This window comes from Aotus nancymaae, unplaced genomic scaffold, assembly GCF_030222135.1.
Source record: "Aotus nancymaae isolate 86718 unplaced genomic scaffold, 86718_ANA_hifiasm-v0.15.2.pri h1tg000087l, whole genome shotgun sequence".
Lineage (NCBI taxonomy): Eukaryota > Metazoa > Chordata > Mammalia > Primates > Aotidae > Aotus > Aotus nancymaae.
This window is the reverse complement of record NW_026988502.1, coordinates 515,927-536,595: the sequence shown is the minus strand read 5'-3', so window position 1 is coordinate 536,595 and position 20,669 is coordinate 515,927. Positions and strand designations below refer to the sequence as shown.

The 20,669-nt window shown below is 53.4% G+C and overlaps 1 non-coding gene and 1 pseudogene across 1 annotated transcript; one reads left to right on the top strand and one right to left on the bottom strand.

The window, feature by feature from the left end:
• The first annotated feature begins 45 nt into the window (after nt 1–45).
• LOC135271606 (PI-PLC X domain-containing protein 1-like) lies at nt 46–17,024 on the top strand (annotated as a pseudogene).
• LOC135271610 (U7 small nuclear RNA) lies at nt 1,748–1,810 on the bottom strand. Its single transcript, XR_010339728.1, has one exon. It is a non-coding gene; the product is annotated as a U7 small nuclear RNA (small nuclear RNA).
• Nucleotides 17,025–20,669: the final 3,645 nt, after the last annotated feature.

Here is a 20,669-nt window from a genome sequence, read left to right as displayed (position 1 = left end):
CCGCTGTCTGACAGTTTCCACGATGAGAAAAGTCAAGAGCAGGACCCAGAGAGTGACCTGCCTCAACAGATTCTCCTGAGTTCAGGTAGGTCCGGTAAAATTTGAAAGTAAAGCAGTTTAGAACTTAGGACCCCAGGGGGAGGGGCAGTGCAGCAGGTACTGGAAGGGGTGGGGGACATTCTGTGAAGGGCTCCAGCCAATAGGAAAGAACTGAGAATCCCTTCCAGCTGGAGGGCAGCAGCGCAGACTGTGTGCACCTCTTCAGGCAACTTTTTTTTTTTTTTTTCCTTGGGACGGAGTTTCGCTCTTGTTACCCAGGCTGAAGTGCAATGGCACGATCTCGGCTCACTGCAACCTCTGCCTCCTGGGTTCAGGCAATTCTCCTGCCTCAGCCTCCTGAGTAGCTGGGATTACAGGCACGCGCCACCATGTCCAGCTAATTTTCTTTTTGTATTTTTAGTAGAGACAGGGTTTCACCATGTTGACCGGGACGGTCTCCATATCTTGACCTCGTGATCCACCCGCCTCGACCTCCCAAAGTGCTGGCATTACAGGCGTGAGCACCTGCACCCAGCTAAGAGCACTAATTCCTAACTCCCCTGTGTTTGGGGCCCAAGGTGGGTTTGCAGTTTGAAGTCTGCTGAGGTGAGCCTCTTCTCTAGGAGATGGGGGCTGCTTCCCTTCCTCCACATCCCATTTCGTTTTTTTTTTTTTTTTTTTTTTTTTTTTGGAGACAGGGTCTCCCTCTGTCAGCCAGGCTGGAATGCAGTGACGTGATCTCAGCTCACTGCAACCTCCGCCTTCCGGCTTCAAATGATTCTCCTCCCTCAGCCTCCCAAGAACCTGGGATCACAGGCATGTGCCACGATGCCCGGCTACATTTTGTAGTTTTAGTAGAGATGAAGTTTCACCATGTTGGCCAGGCTGGTCTTGAACTCCTAACCTCAGGCCTTGGCCTCTGAAAGTGCTGGGATTACAGGCGTGAGCCACTATGCCCTGCCCCTCTGGGTCCCATTTCTGAGAGGAGACCCCAGGTCCATCTGGAACATTCCTCAGATCTGAAACTGTCAACAGGCTAATTTAGTCCTTAAAAATCTTACATAATACCAAGCACAGTGGCTCACGCCTGTAATCCCAACACAATGGGAGGCCAAGATGGGTGGATCACCTGATGTCGGAAGTTGAAGACCAGCCTGGCCAACATGGTGAAAGCTCTTTCTACCAAACATACAAAAATTAGCTGGGCGTGGTTGCGTGTGCCTGTAATCCTAGCTACTTGGGAAGCTGAGGCAGGAGAATCGCCTGAACCTGAAGGCAGAGGTTGCAGTGAGCTGAGATTGCACCACTGCACTCCAGCCTGGGCAACAGAGCAAGACTGCATCTCTAAAAGAAAGAAAGAAAGAAAGAAAAAAAAAAGTAGGAACAGAATGGCAATTTTCCTGCTGATGGGACAATATCCAGACTCAAATGTGGCTACAGAAGCCATCTTCCTCCTAACTGTTGAAAGCAGAGCTCTCCCATCAGAGAAGTAGCTTAGAGCCTGATTTATTTTAATTTAATTTTATTTTATTTTATTTTATAGGGACGGGTTTCTCCATGTTGGTTAGGTCGGTCTTGAACTCCCGACCTCAGGTGATCTGCCTACCTCGGCATCACAAAATGCTGGGTTTACAGGTGTGCGCTACCATGCCTGGCCTTATTTAATTTTATTTTTTTATTTTATTATTTTTTTTTAAATAAATTTTTTAGGGGCTTTCCGGCAAAAAAACGGAAAGGCTGCTAGACAAATTCTAAAAGAGCTGTAACACTTTTTATTTTATTTTGAGACAGAATCTCACTCTGTCCCCCAGGCTGGAGTGCAGTGGTGCAATCTCGGCTCACTGCAACCTCCATCTCCCTGGTTCAAGGCATTCTCCTGCCTCAGCCTCCCGAGTAGCAGGGTCTACAGGTGCCCGCCACCACGCCTGGCTAATTTTCCTACTTTTAGTAGAGACGGGGTTTCACCATGTTGGCCAGGCTGGTGTCAAACTGTTGACCTCGTGATCCGCCCACCACGGCCTCCCAAGGTGCTGGGATGACAGGCATGAGCCACGGCGTGGCCAGACCCTCCCGTTTAACGGTATGAGATGGGAATGAAGGGGATGGCAGAGGACTGGCGATGTGTGTTATGAAGAGGATTTCTGTTTCCACTAGGTGGTGCTGTTGGCTTAGGAATACCACGCGCTGGTCAGAGCATGAGCAAGTTTAGGTGAAATGACCGGGACGCAGGTGGAGTGGTTTTAAGGAGCAGAGTTGATTAGGCCAGAAAGGAGGAGGGGAGAAGAAAAGAGCTCCTGGCTACAGAGACATAGGGGGATTCTGATAACGAGAAACCCTGTCCAGGTGCGCTGCCTCACGCCTGTCATCCCAGCACTTTGGGATGCTGAGGTGGGTAGATCACCTGAGGTCACGAGTTCAAGACCAGCCTGGCCAACATGGTGCAAAACCTCGTTTCTACTAAAAATACAAAAAAAAAATACAGCCTGGTGTGGTGGTGTGCACCTGTAATCCCAGCTACTTGGGAGGCTGAGGCAGGAGGATCGCTGGAACCCAAGATCGTGCCACTGCACTCCAGCCTGGGCAACACAGCGAGACGTCATCTCAAACCAGAACAAAACACAAAAACGTGTTTTCCATGTTTTTTTTTTTTTTTTTTTTGAGACAGAGTCTCACTCCATCACCAGGCGCCAGGCTGGAGTACAGTGGTGTGACCTTGGCTCACTGAAACTTCCGCCTCCCGGGTTCAAGCAATTCTGCCTCAGCCTCCTGAGTAGCTGGGAAAACAGGTGCTCACCACCAGGCCCAGCTAAGTTTTTTGTATTTTCACTAGAGACGGGGTTTCACCATGTTGGCCAGGCTGGTCTCGATCTCTTGACCTCGTGATCCGCCCGCCTCGGCCTTGCAGAGTGCTGGGATTACAGGTGTGAGGCACCGTGCCTGGCCTTGTTTCCTTGTTTTATAAGCCTGGGAACCTTCATCAGAGAGATTTCCCACACCAGGGCTCGATACCCCAACAGATGGAGGCGGAGCCCCTGTGGGGGCCAGGCTGGGAGGTGCAGGACCTGGGCCCCCCCAGGCAGTGCGTTACGTGGCTCTGACACACCCAGAATTTAGGCCCCCGTGCCTGGTAGACCCCACAGCTGGGAGACCCCACGGAATCACCTGTGGGGACCTTTTCACTGTCCTAGGCTGGAGGGTTTAATGTATGATCTCAGGGTGGGGGCTCCCCAGAAGGCAAGAGACATGCTGCAGTCACCCCAGGAAAGAGGCTTTGTGAACTCCTTGTTGGGGTGGGGGTTGCCCTGGGTGGCTCTGGACCTCCTGTTTCTCTCTCTCTCTCTCTCTCTCTCTGTCTGTCTGTCTCTCTCTCTCTCTCTTTCTCTCTCCCCTCTCTCCCTCTCTCTCCTCTCTCTCTCTTTCAGTTCCATATGCATGGAAGGAAAGAGAACTCTTCTGCTACACTGTTGGGTTCTGCAACCGGGGCCCTGCAAATTAAACTGTGGGAAGGAAAAAAGAATTCCTCCTCAAAGTTTTGTTTCTTGTTTAGGAAAGATCCATAAATGTTAGGAATAATCATTTTAAACACTTCCTTCAAAAGCCTTCTTGCCTTTTTGCTAGAAGCCCTATCCTAAGTAGCTGTTAGACATGCCGTGCTCACAGGCACGTAGTACATTCTATGTCCTTGTATTTTAACGGAGATAGCTGTGCTGGACGTGCTCACAGGCATGTCCCTGCTCTGCATGGCTTTCACCTGTTTAGAAAAGTCTTAAGTTATCAGCCAGTCGGGTTTTAGTTTAGATGGTGAGGTCTGGCTCCAGCCAACGGAGATGAGACACAGCAGTAAGGACGACCCCAAATGTGTCAGGGAGAAATGTGTATGTTTTCCTTTGTTCATTGTACTCTTCGTGCCACGACGGCTAGTGGGAGTACCCTTTCTGCAGGAACTTAGCTAATTTTTGCATTTTTTAGTAGAGATGGGGTTTCAACATGTTGGCCAGGCTGGTCTTGAACTCCTAGCTTCGTGATCCGCCCGCCTCGGCCTCCCAAAGTGCTAGGATGACAGACAGGAGCCACTGTGCCTGCCAACAGCACAAATTTCACCACGGAAAACCTCTTTTCCTCTTCTTCTTCCTCAGGTTGCTTCCCAGGGTTCACCTCTGATGGTCGGTCAGGCGAGTGCTTCCAGCAGCTTCTCAGGCCTGCGCTGCAGAAATGCGAATGAGGACTGGATGTCGGCGCTGTGTCCCCAGCGCTGGGATGTGCCCCTCCACCACCTCTCCATCCCAGGTGAGGGTGGGAGGGGCAGGGGCTATTGCCCCTGTGTTCCCCAGTGGAGGTGCCAGCTGTAGGAGCAATCCTGGGTGTAGGGAAATCCCACAAAGCCCGCTGATGCGGACACACATATATGCACAGTGCACACGTGCGCATATACATACACACATAGGCATGGGTGTGCACACACATACACACGTGCACACAGGTACTCACATGTATACACGCACACACGCAGGTATGCACACACATGCACATGTGCACATATGTACCTGCACACGTATACACACACACAGACACAGGCTCATGTGCATAGAAGAATGCACACATGAGCACACATGTATACACATGTATATACACACAGATAGGTGTGCTCATATGCACACATATATATACACATACACATATGCACATAGGCATGAGTATCCGAACACATGCATGCAAGTACACGCACATATGCATGCCTGTGCTCATGTACATATGCACACACACAAGTATGCACACATGCTCATAAGTACACAAGCACACACATGTACATGTGCATCGAATGAGCACATATGTATACACATGTATGTACTCACATGTATATCCACACAGGTACACATGCACACATGTATACACACAGGCACACATAAACAGGTACACATGCACACATGCACACATTTAATACATAGCATGCACAGGCACACATAGGTATGCACAAACATGCACATGTGCACATAGGCACACGCCCACACATGCATATACACACATGCCCACGCATATACACACATACACGTGTGTACTGTGTGGGTCTGTTCTCACGCTGCTAATAAAGGCATACCTGCAGCCAGGCATGGTGGATCCCAGCCTGTCATCCCAGCACTTTGGGAGGCTGAGGCGGGTGGGTCACCTGAGGTCAGGAGTTCGAGACCAGCCTGATCAACGTGGAGAAACCCCGTCTCTACTAAAAACACAAAATTAACTAGGCGTGGTGGCCCATGCCTGTAATCCCAGCTACTCGGGAGACTGAAGCAGGAGAATCACTTCAACCCGGGAGGCGGAGGTTGTGATGAGCCAAGATTGCCCCATTGCACTCCAGCCTGGTCAACAAGAGCAAAACTCCATCTCAAACTAATAATTCCTTATTCTCGCATTGCCACCCCAGTCTCAGTCAACCACAAATCCACATTGTGTCACTGTGGATTTCTCTGTTCTCCACATTTTATGTTAATGTAATCTTAGGATATGTGGTCTTTCATATCTGGCTTCTTAACATCCTCAAGGTTCATCCACGTTGCAGCCTATGTCAGAGCCTCGTTCCTTTTTCATGGCTGAGTAATGTTCCACAGCACGAGGGGACAACACTGTTTATCTACTCATCCGTCAACAGACACCTGGACTGTTTCCACGTTTTCCCTACAGCTGAAGGTGTGGTCCATCTGTGCAATGTTTACGCTGGGGGCTTTAACCATAGGCATTGAGGGTCAGAAATTAAAAATACATTCAGGCCCGGCGCGGTGGCTCACACCTCTAATCCCCGCACTTTGGGAGGCTGAGGCGGGAGGATCACTTGAGCCCAGGAGTTTGAGACCAGCCTGGGCAACATAGTGAGACTCTATCTCTGCGAATATACTTGTATATATTTATATGTATATATTTATAGGTGTGTTTATGTATATATATTTACATGTTATTTACATATAATTATATATATCTTATATGTTTATATGTATATTTGCATGTTATATGCCGATAGCATGCATATTTATATACACGTTTACATATTATATGTATATATGTTCCCACATTCACGTACATATATTTGTATGTTATATGTACATGTATTCATATATATTTATGTTACGTATACATATATTCAAATATATTTATATACATATATTTAACATACGTTTATATGTATTTAAATGTGTATATATATTTAAGAAATAACACCTATGTTTCACAGGCAGGAAATGGAGGTGCCCAGCCCTTGGTCAGACTGCACAAAGGTCCCCCTAAAGGTCTGTGTTTCCTGCGGCCACCGTAACCAGTGACCACACATTATGAGGCCACAAACGACCGAAATTTACTCTCTCCCACCTCTGGATACAGGAGTCTGACATCAAGTTGTGGGCAGGACCACACCCCCTCCTGAGGCTCTGGTGGGAGGCTGCTCCCCTCCTCTCACAGCTCCTGGGGGCTCCAGGTGTCCTGGGCTCGTGGCCCCATCACTCCAGCTCTGCGTCCATCTTCATGAGATCTTCTCTGTGTCTCTGTTTCCTCCTGTTTTTTTTTTTTTTTTGAGACAGAGTTTTGCTCTGTCACCCAGGTTGCAGTGCAATGGTGCGATCTCAGCTCCCCGCGACCACCCCGTCCTGGGTTCAAGTGATTCTCCTGCCTCAGCCCCCTGAGTAGCTGGGACTGCAGGCACCCGCCACCACGTCCAGCGAATTTTTGTACTTTTAATAGAGACGGGGTTTCACCATGTTGGTCAGGATGGTCTCAATCTCTCGACCTTGTGATCCACCTGCCTCGGTCTCCCAGAGTGCTGGGATTACAGGTGTGAGCCACCGCGCCCAGGCTGTCTGTCTCTGGATTTGTGACGTGCCCTACTCAAGCATGACCTCACTTGAACTTAATGACATCCCAGGAGACCCTGTTTCCATACAGGTCTTGTCCTGAGGTTCCAGTGGACGTGAGTTTCTGGGGACAGCATCCACCCAGCCCCGCCATGCCTGTGCCTGAGCTGTAAACGTGATGCTGAGGGATGCACAGCGGGTGGCGGGGATGGGGCCGATGGGTGACGTGCCTGCGTGTGCTCTGCCCGCAGGGAGCTACGACACCATGACGTACTGACTCAACAAGAAGTCACCCATTTCCCAGGAGGAGTCCCGGCTGCTGCAGCTGCTCAACAAGGCGTTCCCCTGCATCACGTGCACCGTGGTGCTGAAATGGTCCGTCACCCAGGTAGGCTCTGCACCCCATGATGCTGATGTACTCCCTTTCCCAGGTAGGGACTGAGTGATGCTGACATGGCCCCTCTCCCAGATAGGGTATGAGTGATGCTGACACAGTCCCTCTCCCAGGTAGGATGTGAGTGATGCTGAGTTGCTCCCTCTCCCAGGTAGGGTGTAAGTGATGCTGATATGATCCCTGCCCCACGTAGAGTGTCAGTGATGCTTAGATGCTCCCTGTCACAGGTAGGGTGTCAGTGATGCTGAGATGCTCCCTGACCCAGGTAGGATGTCAGTGATGCTGAGATGCTCCCTGATCCAGGTAGGGACTGAGTGATGCTGACACAGTCCCTGTCCCAGGTAGGGTGTGAGTGATGCTGAGATGCTCCCTCTCCCAGGTAGGGTGTCAGTGATGCTGATATGATCCATGTCCCAGGTAGGGTGTCAGTGATGCTGAGATGCTCCCTGTCCCACGTAGGGTGTCAGTGATGCTGAGATGCTCCCTGTCCCAGGTAGGATGTCAGTGATGCTGAGATGCTCCCTGAGCCAGGTAGGGAGTGAGTGATGCTGACATAGTGCCTCTCCCAGGTAGGGTGTGAGTGATATTGAGATACTCCCTGTCCCAGGAAAGGACTGAGTGATGCTGCCACAGTCCCTCTCCCAGGTAGGGTGTGAGTAATGCTGAGATGGTCCCTGTCCCAGGTAGGGTGTGAGTGATATTGAGATGCTCCTTGTCCCAGGTAGGGTGTCCTTGATGCTGAGATTCTCCCTGTCCCAGGTAGTGTGTCAGCGATGCTGAGATTCTCCCTGTCCCAGGTAGTGTGTCAGTGATGCTGAGATGCTCCCTGTCCCAGGTAGGGTGTCAGTGATGCTGAGATGCTCCCTGACCCAGGTCGGGACTCTGTGATGCTGACATAGTCCGTCTCCCAGGTAGGGTGTGAGTGATATTGAGATACTCCCTGTCCCAAGAAGGGACTGAGTGATGCTGCCACAGTCCCTCTCCCAGGTAGGGTGTGAGTAATGCTGAGATGGTCCCTGTCCCAGGTAGGGTGTGAGTGATATTGAGATGCTCCTTGTCCCAGGTAGGGTGTCAGTGATGCTGAGATGCTCCCTGTCCCACGTAGGGTGTCAGTGATGCTAAGATTCTCCCTGTCCCAGGTAGTGTGTCAGTGATTCTTAGATGCTCCCTGTCCCACATAGGGTGTCAGTGATGCTGACATGGTCCCTCTCCCAGGTAGGGTGTCAGTGATGCTGACATGGTCCCTCTCCCATGTAGGGTGTCACTGATACTGAGGTGTTCCCTGTCCCAGGTAGGGACTGAGTGATGCTGACATGGTTCCTCTCCCAGGTAGGGTGCCAGTAATACTGAGATGCTCCCTCTCACAGGTAGGGTGTGAGTGATGCTGAGATGCTCCCTGCCCCAGGTAGGGTGTCAGTGGTGCTGAGATGCTCCCTGTCCCAGGTAGGGTGTCAGTGATACTGACATGGTCCTTCTCCCAGGTAGGGTGTGAGTGACGCTGACATGGTTTCTGTCCCAAGTGTGGACTGAGTGATGCTGAGATGCTCACTCTCCCACGAAGGGTGTTAGTGACGCTGATATGCGTAGGATGTGAGTGATGCTGACGTGGTCCCTCTTCCAGGTAGGGTGTGAGTCGTGCTGACATGGTCCCACTCCCAGGTAGGGTGTTAGGGATGCTGTGATGCTCCCTGTCCCAGGTCGGGACTGAGTGATGCTGACATGGTCCATCTCCCAGGTCGGGTGTGAGTCATGCTGACATGGTCCCTGTCCCAGGTAGGGTGTTAGTGATGCTGTGATGCTCCCTGTCCCAGGTCGGGACTGAGTGATGCTGACATGGTCCCTCTCCCAGGTAGGGTGTGAGTCATGCTGTCATGGTCTCTCTTCCAGGTAGGGTGTCAGTGATGCTGACATGGTCCCTCTCCCAGGTAGGGTGTGAGTGTTGCTGATATTGTCATTACCCAGGTAGGGTCTGCAGCCCGTGATGCCGAAATGCTCCGTCACTCAGGTAAGGTCTCAGTGAGTCCCCAGGAGCTCCGGAGGCAGAGTGTGGCTGCACATTTGCAGGGAGACAGGATTAAACACAGAACCTCTGCCCACCCAGAGCCCCCTCCCCAAAGGAAGAAGAGTGGGTCATCATGTTGCTACGTTGTATTATGTTAAGTTGTTTTCGAGATGGAATTTCGCTCTGTGGCCCAGGCTGGAGTGTAGTGGCTCGATCTCAGCTCAGTGCAACCTCCGCCTCCTGGGTTCAAGCAGTTATGTGCCTCAGCCTCCCAAGTAGCCTGGATTGCAGGCGTGCACCACCACACCCGGCTGATTTTTGTATTTTTTAGTAGAGACAGAGTTTCACCATCTTGCCCAGGCTGGTCTCGAAATCCTGACCTCATGATCCACCAACCTCAGCCTCCCAAAGGTCCTGGGATTACAGACATGAGCCACAGCACCTGGCCTCTTTTCTTTCTTGCATTTTTATTTGTTTATTTATTTTTCTTCTGAGATGGAATATTGCTCCGTTCCCCAGGCGGGAGTGCAATGGCACGATCTCAGCTCACTGTAACCTCCGCCTCCCAGGTTCAAGTGGTTCTCTCCTATGTCAGCCTCCTGAGTAGCTGGGACTACAGGTGCCCACCACCATGCCCACCTAGCATTCTTTTGGTATTTTTAGTATAGATTGGGTTTTAGCATGTTGACAAGGCTGATTTTGAACTCCTGACCTCATGTGATCCACCCGCCTCGTCCTCCCAAAGTGCCAGGATTACAGATGTGAGCCACTGCACCCAGCCTGCATTTATTTTCTTGGGAATATGACCTTGTTCTGTCATCCAGGCTGGAGTGCATGGTGCGATCAGAGCTCACTGCAGCCTCCACCTTCCCAGTTGACACGATCCTCCTGCCTCAGCCTCCTGAGTAGCTGGGATTATGGGCATGTGCCATCATGCCTGGCTACCTTTCTTTAATTTAAAATTTTTTTTTTTTTATACAGACGGAGTTTTGCTATGTTGCCCAGGCTGGTCTCGAACTCCTGACCTCAGGTGATCCTCCAACCTCGGCCTCCCAAAGTGCTGGGATTACAGGCGTGAGTCATGGTACCCGGCCTGTTTTGGCTTTTTAAATTAATATTTTGTGTAGAGGATATAGCACGACACTTTTTCAACTTTTTTGTTTCTTTTGGAGACGGAGTCTCTCTCTGTCTGTAGGCTGGAGTGCCATTGCTCGCTACAACCTCCGCCTCCTGGGTTCAAGTGATTCTCCTGCCTCAGCCTCCCGAGTATCTGGAATTACAGGCATCCACCACCACACGTGGTTGTTTTTTGTATTTTTGTAGAGACGGGGTTTCTTCATGTTGGCCAGGCTGGTCTTGAACTTCTGACCTCGTGATCCACCCACCTCGGCCTCCCAAAGTGCTGGGATTACAGGCCTGAGCCGTCGCACCCAGCCCCTCTTTCACCTTTTTATGTTAATAATTTTGCCACTCCTAGCCACACATGGAGGTTCATGTCTGTAATCCCAGTACTTTGGGAGGCCGAGGCAGGTGGATCACTTGAGGTCAGAAGTTCGAGACCAGCCTGACCAACACGGCGAAACCCCGTCTCTATTAAAAATAGAAAAATTAGCCAGGCGTGGTGGCAGGTGCCTGTAATCCCAGCTACTCGGGAGGGTGAGGCAGGAGAATCGCTTGAACCTGGAGGGTGGAGGTTGCATGGAGCCGAGATCATGCCACTGCAATCCAGCCTGGATGAGAGAGCCAGACTCCATCTGAAGAAAATAAAAGAAACCAGCCTGTGCAACATGTGACAGCCCCTCTGCCCACAGGTGCTGGACATCACGAAGCAGCTGGATGCTGGCGTGCGATACTTAGACTTGCAGATTGCCCTCATGCTGGACGGCTCTGAGAAGAACCTGCAGTTTGTTCACATGGTATACACCATGGCACTGGTGGAGGTACGACCAGGCTGGGGGGATGCCCGGGGAGCGCTCAGGAGGTGACCGGCCTCCCATGGGGAACCAGACTGCCATGGGGACAGGAGGTTCCTGACCTTTAGTGGGATGACGATGTCAGCTTCAGGGCCAGACAAGAGACCAGGAGTTGCTGACGTCTGCTGATCTGTTAGGAGCACTTACATTTTTTTCTTTTGGGGATGGAGTGTCGCTCTGTCACCCAGGCTGGAGTGCAGTGGCTCAATCTCGGCTCACTACATCCTCCGCCCACCAGGTTCAAACGATTCTCCTGCTTCACCCTCCCAAGTACCCGGGATTACAGGCACCCACCACCACACCTGGCTAATTTTCATATTTTTAGTAGAGATGGGGTTTCACCAGGTTGGCCAGGCTGGTCTCGAACTCTTGACCTCAGGTGATCCGCCTGCCTCAGCCTCTCAAAATGCTGGGATTACAGGCGTGAGCCACCACACCTGGCATTCGGGGGGTTCTTGACCGATGTGAATTTCTTCATTTCTTTTTGTTTTCCTTCTACTTTTTTGAGACAGAGTCTTGCTCTGTCGCCCAGGCTGCAGTACAGTGGCGCAATCTCAGCTCACTGCAACGTCTTCCTTCCTCTTCAAGCAATTCTCCTGCCTCAGCCTCTGGAGTAGCTGGGATTATAAGCATGCACCACCACGCCGGGCTAATTTTTTGTATTTTTAGTAGAGATGGGTTTTTACGGTATTAGCCAGGATGGTCTTGATCTCCTGACCTCGTGATCCATCCACCTTGGCCTCCCAAAGTCCTAGGATTATAGGCGTGAGCCACTGTACCTGGCTTACGGGGACTTCTGCACCAGTGTGCGTTTCTGAGCTTGCTTGGGTTTCTCCTGCATTTTTCACCAGTTACTTTGGCTACCTCTCGTCCCCCGGGCTTTGTCAGGCTGTCTGCACTTTTTTTTTTGAGACGGAGTCTTGCTCTGTTGCCCAGGCTGGAAAGCAGTTGCACCATCTCGGCTCACTGCAACCTCCGCCTCCCGGGTTCAAGCGATTCTTCCGCCTCAGCCTCCCGAGTAGCTGGGATTACAGGTGCCCGCCATCATGCCCAGCTAACTTTTGTATTTTTAATAGAGATGGGGTTTCTCCAGCTTGACCCAGCTGGTCTCAAACTGCTAAGCTCAGGGGATCTGCCCGCCTCGGCCTCCCAAAGTGCCAGGATGACAGGCGTGAGCGTCCGTGTCCAGCCCTCTTGGTCTTTTGCACAACGGAGTCAGTTATCTCCCTGACCCCAGTCCAGGCTTTTTTCAATGTGTTCTGTTCCTGGATGCCAGAGGGGCTTCTAAAATCTGAACGTGAGAAGTCACTGTCCTAAGGCCTGCCTGTGGCTCCCTGTGACACCATGGCAGGCACCCAGAGGCCTCGGTGCAAAGGCATTGTCCCACACCATCCCCCTCACTTACTCTGCACCTGCTGTATCTGACTCATTCCCTGGAGTTTCCAGACATCACAAGTCTGCCTGTGAAGTGGCTTCCGGTCGAGGTGTGCACAGACAAGTGGACATTTGTGCAGAAACACAGACATGCCTGCACACACACACACGTGCATATAGACAGGTGTGTGTGCAGAGACACACGCATGAAGACAGACACACATGTGCACACAGAATCGGGCAGAGAGACCAGGAGCTGAGGCTCACACCTGTGATCCCAGCACTGTGGGAGGCTGAGGCAGGTGGATCACCCCAGGGTGGGAGTTGAAGACCAGCCTGGCCAACATGGCGAAACCCCGTCTCTACTGAAAATACAAAAATTAGCCGGGTGGTGTGGCGCGCACCTGTAGTCCCAGCTACTTGGGAGGCTGAGGCAGGAGAATAGTTTGAACCTGGCGGGGGGAGGTTGCAGTGAGTGGAGATGGCGCCATTGCACTCGAGCCTTGGCGACAGAGCGGGACTCCATCTCAAAAAAAAAATGTGCAAAGACACCCACACAGACACACACATATTCATGCACACACACGTACATGCACACATGTGCACACATCCACATGCTTGCTTTTTTTGAGACAGGGTCTTGCTCTGTCACCCAGGCTGGCATAGGGTGGTGTAATGGTAGCTCACTGCAGCCTCAGCCTCCTGGGCTGAAGCAACCTGCCTGCCTCAGCCTCCTGAGTAGCTGGGACTGCAGGCACACACCACCACACTGGGCTCGTTTTCCAGGTTTTTGTAGAGATGGGCTCTTCTCATGTTGCCCAGGTGGGTCTTGAGCTCCTGGGCTCATGCAGTCCTCCCACCTCTGGCCTCCCACAGTCCTCCCGCCTTGGCCTCCCACAGTGCTGGGATTGTAGGTGTGACCACTAGCACCCAGACCAGCTCCCCCTTTCTCCACTTGCTCTGCCCCCTACGCTGGCCCCTTCCTGCCCTGCCCACCTCCTCCTTCCCCCGCAGAGCTTGGTAGGGTTCCTGGACTTTTTGTTTTTTTGAGACAGTCTTTCTCTTTTGCCAGGCTGGGGTGCAATGGCGCCATCTCGGCTCACTGCAGCCTCCGCCTCCCACTTCAAGAGATTCTCCTGCGTCAGCCTCCCAAGTAGCTGGGATTACAGGCACCAGCCACCACGCCCGGCTAATTTTTGTATTTTCAGTAGAGACGGGGTTTCACCATGTTGGCCAGGCTGGTCTCGAACTCCTGACCTCAAGCGATTCGCCTGCCTGGGCCTCCCAAAGTGCTGGGATGACAGGCATGAGCCACTGAGCCGGGCTGAGTTGGCTCACTGCAGCCTCCTGTCTGCAGGAGGATCCACCTGTCTAAGCTTACCAACTACCTCTAGCTTGGACTAGAGGTGTGAACCACCACACCTAATTCTTTAATTCTTCTTTTTTGTAGCCATGTTGCCCAGGCTCTTTTCAAACTCTTGGACTGAAGCCAATTCTCTGGGATCGGCCTCAGCCTCCTCGCAAAGCACTGGGACTGCCACTGTTCTGGCCTCATCTTTTCTCCTTTTTTGAGACAGAGTTTTGCTCTTTTGCCCAAGCTGGAGTGCAGTGGCTTGATCTCGGCTCACTGCAACCTCCGCCTCGTGGGTTCAAGCAATTCTCCTGCCTCGGCCTGCTGAGTAGCTGGGATTACAGGTGCATACCACCATGCCCGGCTAATTTTTGTATTTTTAGTAGAGACAGAGGTTTTGCCGTGTTGGCCAGGATGGTCTTGAACTCCTGACCTTAGGTGATCTGTCCCCCCTCGGCCTCCTGAAGTGCCGGGATTACAGCTATGCTATGAGCCAACGTGCCTGGCCGACATGGCTGGCTGCAGCCTCCACCTCCCAGGTTCAAGCAATTCTCTTGACTCAGCCTCCCAAGTAGCTGGGATTACAGGCGCCCACCACCACACCCAGCTAATTTTTTTTGTATGTTTTTAGCATAGACGGGGTTTCGCCATGTTGGCCAGGCTGGTCTTGAACTCCTGACCTCAGGTGATCCGCCCGCCTTGGCCTCCCAAAGCGCTGGAATGACAGGTGTGACCCACGGAGCCCAGCCTTCCCCGAGCTGTGGGACTCATGAAGGACTGTGCCTCGGCCCCTCCCTCCCCGCAGGACACGCTCCCGGAGATCTCAGAGTGGCTGGAGCGGCACCCTTGTGAGGTGGTCATCCTGGCCTGCAGGAACTTCGAGGGGCTGAGTGAGGACCTGCACGACTACCTGATCTCCTGCATCAAGACCATCTTTGGGGAGATGCTGTGTCCCCGCGGGGTGAGTGACGAGGGAGAAGGATGGCCACAGGTCTCTCCCAGGGCTGGGGGATCCTCACCCTCACCCTGAATTTGCTTACCTGGTACCCCCGGGTGTGGCTGCTGCCGTGATCCCTGCAGCAGGTGGAGTTTGGAACAACAGCAGCTCCCGGCTCTCCTGCAGGCCGAGGTGGAGGTGGGGGTGGCTCCTAGTGAGAACTGCTTCCTGTGATGGGTTTAGAAATCTGCATAGCAGAGCCGGACGTGGGGGCTCACACCTGTAATCCCAGCACTTTGGGAGGCCGAGGCCGGCAGATCACAAGGTCAGGAGTTCGAGACCAGCCTGGTCAATACGGTGAAACCCTGTCTCTAAAAATACAAAAATTAGCCGGGCTTGGTGGCGGGCGCCTGTAATCCCAGCTACTTGGGAGGCTGAGGCAGGAGAATTGCTTGAACCTGGGAGGCAGAGGTTGCAGTGAGCTGAGATTGTGCCGCTGCACTCCAGCCTGGGCGACAGAGTGAGACTCCGTCTCAAGAAAAATCAACAAAAAATTAGGCTGGGCGCAGTGGGTCACGCCTGTCATCCCAGCACTTTGGGAGGCTGAGGCAGGTGGATCACCTGAAGTCAGGAGTTCGAGACCAGCCTGGCCAACGTGGTGAAACTCTGCCTCTACTAAAAATACAACAATTGGTCTGGCGTGGTGGCGAGTGCCTGTAGTCCTAGCTACTTGGGAGGCTGAGGCAGGAGAATGGCTTGAACCCGGGAGGCAGAGGTTGCAGTGAGCTGAGATTGTGCCACTGCACTCCAGCTTGGGTGACAGAGCGAGACTCCATCTCAAAATACAACAAAACAGGGGGTTAGTGGAGGGATAACAGGGAGTGGGGGGATTGGGGAGGGATAGCATTAGGAGGTACCACGCCATGTGTATACCTCTGTAACAATCCTGCAAGATGTGCACATGTATCCCAGAACTTAAAATAAAATTAAAAACAAAAAGGAAAAATGGCCCGGCGTGGCCAAAAGGGATATGTGAGCAGCATCTTCCTGGCTCCATGAGCACCCCCGTCAGGGTCTGTGTTATTTTACCGGGGTTGCAGGCACCCGGGAGCCCAGACAGCAGCCTCAGAAGGGCTGAGATGTGAGCTGACCAGCTCCCGCTCTGCAGGCTGCAGGCCACGGTCACCGCGTCCTGAAGGCACCCAGAGAGGGTGCCCCGGCTTCCCCACAGGTCTGTTCCTGGCTACATGTGTTCCCCCAACCCCCTTGTAAAAAGGTTTAAAATTTTTAAATTTTTTATTTATTTATTTAATTATATATATATATTTTTGAGATGGTGTTTCCCTCTGTCACCCAGGCTGGAGTGCAGTGGCGCAATCTCGGCTCACCGCAACCTCTGCCTCCCAGATTCAAGCGATTCTCCTGCCTCAGCCTCCACAGTAACTGGGATTACGGGCACCTGCCACTGGGCCTGACTAGTTTTTTGTATTTTTAGTAGAGACGAGCTTTCATCATTTTGGCCACGCTGGTCTTGACCTCCTGACCTTGTGACCCACCTGCCTCAGCCTCCTAAAGTGCTGGGATTACAGGTGTGAGCCACTGCACCCGGCCACAAATTGACTTTTTGAGACCGAGTCTTCCTCTGTCACCCAGGCTGGAGTGCAGTGGTGTGATCTGGGCTCACTGCACCCTCCGCCTCCCAGGTGCAAACGACTCTCCTTCCTCAGCCTCCTGAGTAGCTGGGACCACAGGCACCAAATACCATGCCGGGCCAGTTTTTTTGTTTTGTTTTGTTTTGTTTTGTTTTTTTCATTTTTAGTAGAGACGAGGTTTCATCGCGTTCGTCAGGTGGGTGTGGAACTCTTGAAGTGGGGCCTGTCCTCCCACTGTGTCATGCTGTGAGATTCACACCTGGACCCAGGGCCTGTCCTCCCACTGTGTCCTGGTGTGATGTGGGACCCTGGACACAGGTCCTGTCCTTCCTCTGTGTCCTAGTGTGAGATTCACACCAGGACCCAGGGCCTGTCCTCCCTCTGTGTCCCGGTGTGGTGTGGACGTGTGGAAACAGGGGCCAGACTTCCTCCCTCTATATCCTGGTGTGACGTGAACCTGTGGACATAGGGCCTGCCCTCCCTCTGTGTCTTGGTGTGATGTGGATCCCTGGACATGGGGCCTGTCCTCCCTCCGTGTCCTGCTGTGACGTGGACCCCAGGACATGGGGCCTCTCATCCCTCTGTGTCCTGGTGTGATGTGGACATGTGGACAGAGGGCCCACCCTTCCTCCCTCTATGCCCTGGTGTGATGTGGACCCGTGAACACCTGGTCTGTCTTCCCTCTGTGTCCTGGTGTGATGTGGACCCCTGGACATGGGGCCTGTCCTCCCTCTGTGTCCTGGTGTGAGGTGGATCCTTGGACACGGGGCCTGTACTGCCTCTGTGTACTAGTGTGATGTGTACCCCTGTACACGAGGCCTCTCCTTCCTCTGTCTCCTGGTTTAACAATCACCCCTGGACACAGGGCCTGTCCTCCCTCTGTGTCCTGGTGTGATGTGAACCCCTGGACACAGGGCCTGTCCTCCTCGTATGTCCCGGTGTGACATGGACCCCTGGATATGGGTCCTGTCCTCACTGTGTCTTGCTGTGATGTGGATGTGTGGACACAGGGCGCTGCCTTCCTCCATCTATTTCCTCGTGTGACGTGGACCCCTGGACATGGGTCCTGTCCTCCCACTGTGTCCTGGTGTGATGTGGAACCCTGGACACAGTTCCTGTCCTTCCTCTGAGTCCTGGTGTGACATTCGCCCCTGGACACAGGGACCAAAGTTCCTCCCTCTATATCCTGGTGTGTCATGAAACCCTGGACATGGGGCCTGCCCTCCCTCTGTGTCTTGGTGTGATGTGGACCCCTGGATATGGGGCCTGTCCTGCCTCGGTGTCCTGGTGTGATGTGGACCCCTGGACACGGGGCCTGTTCTCCCTCTGTGTCCTGGTGTGATGTAGACCCCTGGACACCTGGTCTGTCCTCCTTCTATGTCCTGGTTTGACGTGCACGCCTGGACACGGGGCCTGTCCTCCCTCTGTGTCCTGGTGTGATGTGGACGTGTGGACACAGGGCCCAGCTTTCCTCCCTCTATGTCCTGGTGTGACGTGAACCCGTGGACATGGGTCGTGTCCTCCCACTGTGTCCTCGTGTGACGTGGATCCCTGGACATGGGGCCTGTCTTCCCTGTGTGTCCTGGTATGATGTGGACATGTGGAAACAGGGCCCAGCCTTCCCTTTCTATATCCTGATGTGAGGTGGACCTCTTGACATGGGGCTTGTCCTCCCTCCGTGTCCTGGTATGACGTGGATGCCTGGATACAAGGCCTGTCCTCCCTCTATATCCTGGTGAGAGGTAGACCCCTGGACATGGGGTCTCTCCTCCCTCTGTGTCCTGGTGTCATGTGGACATGTGGACATAGGGACCACCCTTTCTCCCTCTATGTCCTGCTGTGATGTGGACTCCTGAACACCTGGCCTGTCCTCCGTCTGTGTCCTGGTGTGATGTGGACCCCTGAACACGGGACCTGTTCTCCCTCTGTGTCCTGGTGTGACGTGAACCCATGGACATGGCGCCTGTCCTCCCTCTGTGTCCTGGTGTGATGTGGACCCCTCGACACGGGGCCTGTCTTCCCTCTATGTCCTGGTGTGACGTGGACCCCTGGACATTGGGCCTGTCCTCACTGTTTGTGTTCCTGTGATGTGGACGTCTGGACACGGCGCAGCCGTCCTCCCACTATTTGCTGGTGTGACGTGGACCCCTCAACATGGGGCTTGTCCTCCCTCTGTGTGCTGATGTGACGTGGACTCCTGGATACAGGGCCAGTCCTCCCTCTATATCCTGGTGTGGCGTGGACCCCTTCACATGGGGCCTCTCCTCTGTGTCCTGGTGTGATGTGGACATGTGTACAGAGGGCCCACCCTTCTTCCCTCTATGTCCTGGTGTGATGTGGACCTCTGAAAACCTGGCCTGTCCCCTGTCTATGTCCTGGTGTGATGTGGACCCCTGGACATGGGGCCTGTCCTCCCTCTGTGTCCTGGTGTGAGGTGGACCCCTGGACACGGGTCCTGTACTTCCTCTGTGTACTGGTTTGACGTGTACCCCTGGACACAGGGCCTGTCCTTCTTCTGCGTCCTGGTGTGACATTCACACCTGGACACAGGGCCTGTCCTCCCTCTGTGTCCCCGTGTGATGTGGATGTGTGGACACAGGACCCAGCCTTCCTCCCTCTATGTCCTGGTGTGACATGAACCCGTGGACATGGGGCCTGTGCTCCCTCTATGTCCTTTTGTGATGTGGACGTGTGGACACAGGGCCCAGCCTTCCTCCCTCTATGTCCTGGTGTGACGTGGACCCCTAGACATGGGGCCTGTCCTCCCACTGTGTCCTGGTGTGATCTGGGACCCTGGACACAGGTCCTGTCCTTCCTCTGTGTCCTGGTGTGATGTGGACATGTGGACACAGGGCCCTGCCTTCCTCCTTCTATATCCTGCTGTGACGTGCACCCGTCGACATGGGGCCTGTCCTCCCTCTATGTCCTGGTGTGATTTGGACCCCTGGACATGGGGTCTATCCTCCCTCTGTGTCCTGATGTCATGTGGACCCCTGTACATGGGGACTGTCGTCCTTCTGTGTCCTGGTGTTATGTGGACTTGTGGACACAGGGCCGAGCCTTCCTCCCTCTGTGTCCCAGTGTGACGCGGACCCCTGGACATGGGGCAAGTCCTATCTCTGTGTCCTGGTGTGATGTGGACCCCTGAACACGGTGCCTGTCCTCCCTCTATGTCATGGTGTGACATGGATCACTGGACATGGGACATGTCCTTCCTCTGTGTCCTGGTGTGATGTGGACCCCTGAACACGGGGCCTGTACTCCCTCTATGTCCTGGTGTGACTTGGACTCCTGGACTTGGAGCCTGTCCTGCCTCTGTGTCCTGATGTGATGTGGACGTGTGGACACAGGGCCCAGCCTTCTTCCCTGTATGTCTTGGTTTGACGTGGACCCCTGGACATGGGGCCTGTCCTCCCTCTGTGTCCTGGTGTCATATGGCCCCTGGACACAGGGCCTGTCCTCCCTATAAGTTCTGGTGTGATGTGGACTCCTGGACATGGGGCCTGTCCTCCCTCTGTGTCCTGGTGTGATATGGACCCCTGGACACGGGGCCTGTCCTCCCTCTATGTCCTGGTGTGACATGGACCCGTGGACATGGGGCCTGTCCTCCCTCTGTGTCCTGGTCTGATGTGGACGTGTGGACACAGGGCCCAGCCTTCCTTCCTCTCTGTCCTGGTGTGACGTGGACCACTGGACATGGGGCCTGTCCTCCCTCTATGTCCTGGTCTGATGTTGACGTGTGGACACAGGACCTGGTCTTCCTCCCTCTCTGTCCTGGTATGACATGGACCCCTGGAAACACGGCCTGTCCTTCCTCTGTGTCTTGGTGTGATGGGGCAGTGTGCACACACGGCCCAGCCGTCCTCTCACTGTGTCCTGATGTGATGTGGACTCCTGGACATGGGGCTTGTCCTCCCTCTGTGTCCTGGTATGATGTGGAACCCTGGACATGGGGCCTGTCGTCCCTCTGTGTCCTGATGTGATGTGGACGTGTGGACACAGGGCCCACCCTTTCTCCCTCTATGTCCTCTTGTGACGTGGACTCCTGAACACCTGGGCTGTCCTCCGTCAGTATCCTGGTGTGATGTGGAATCCTGGAGAAGGGGCCTGTCCT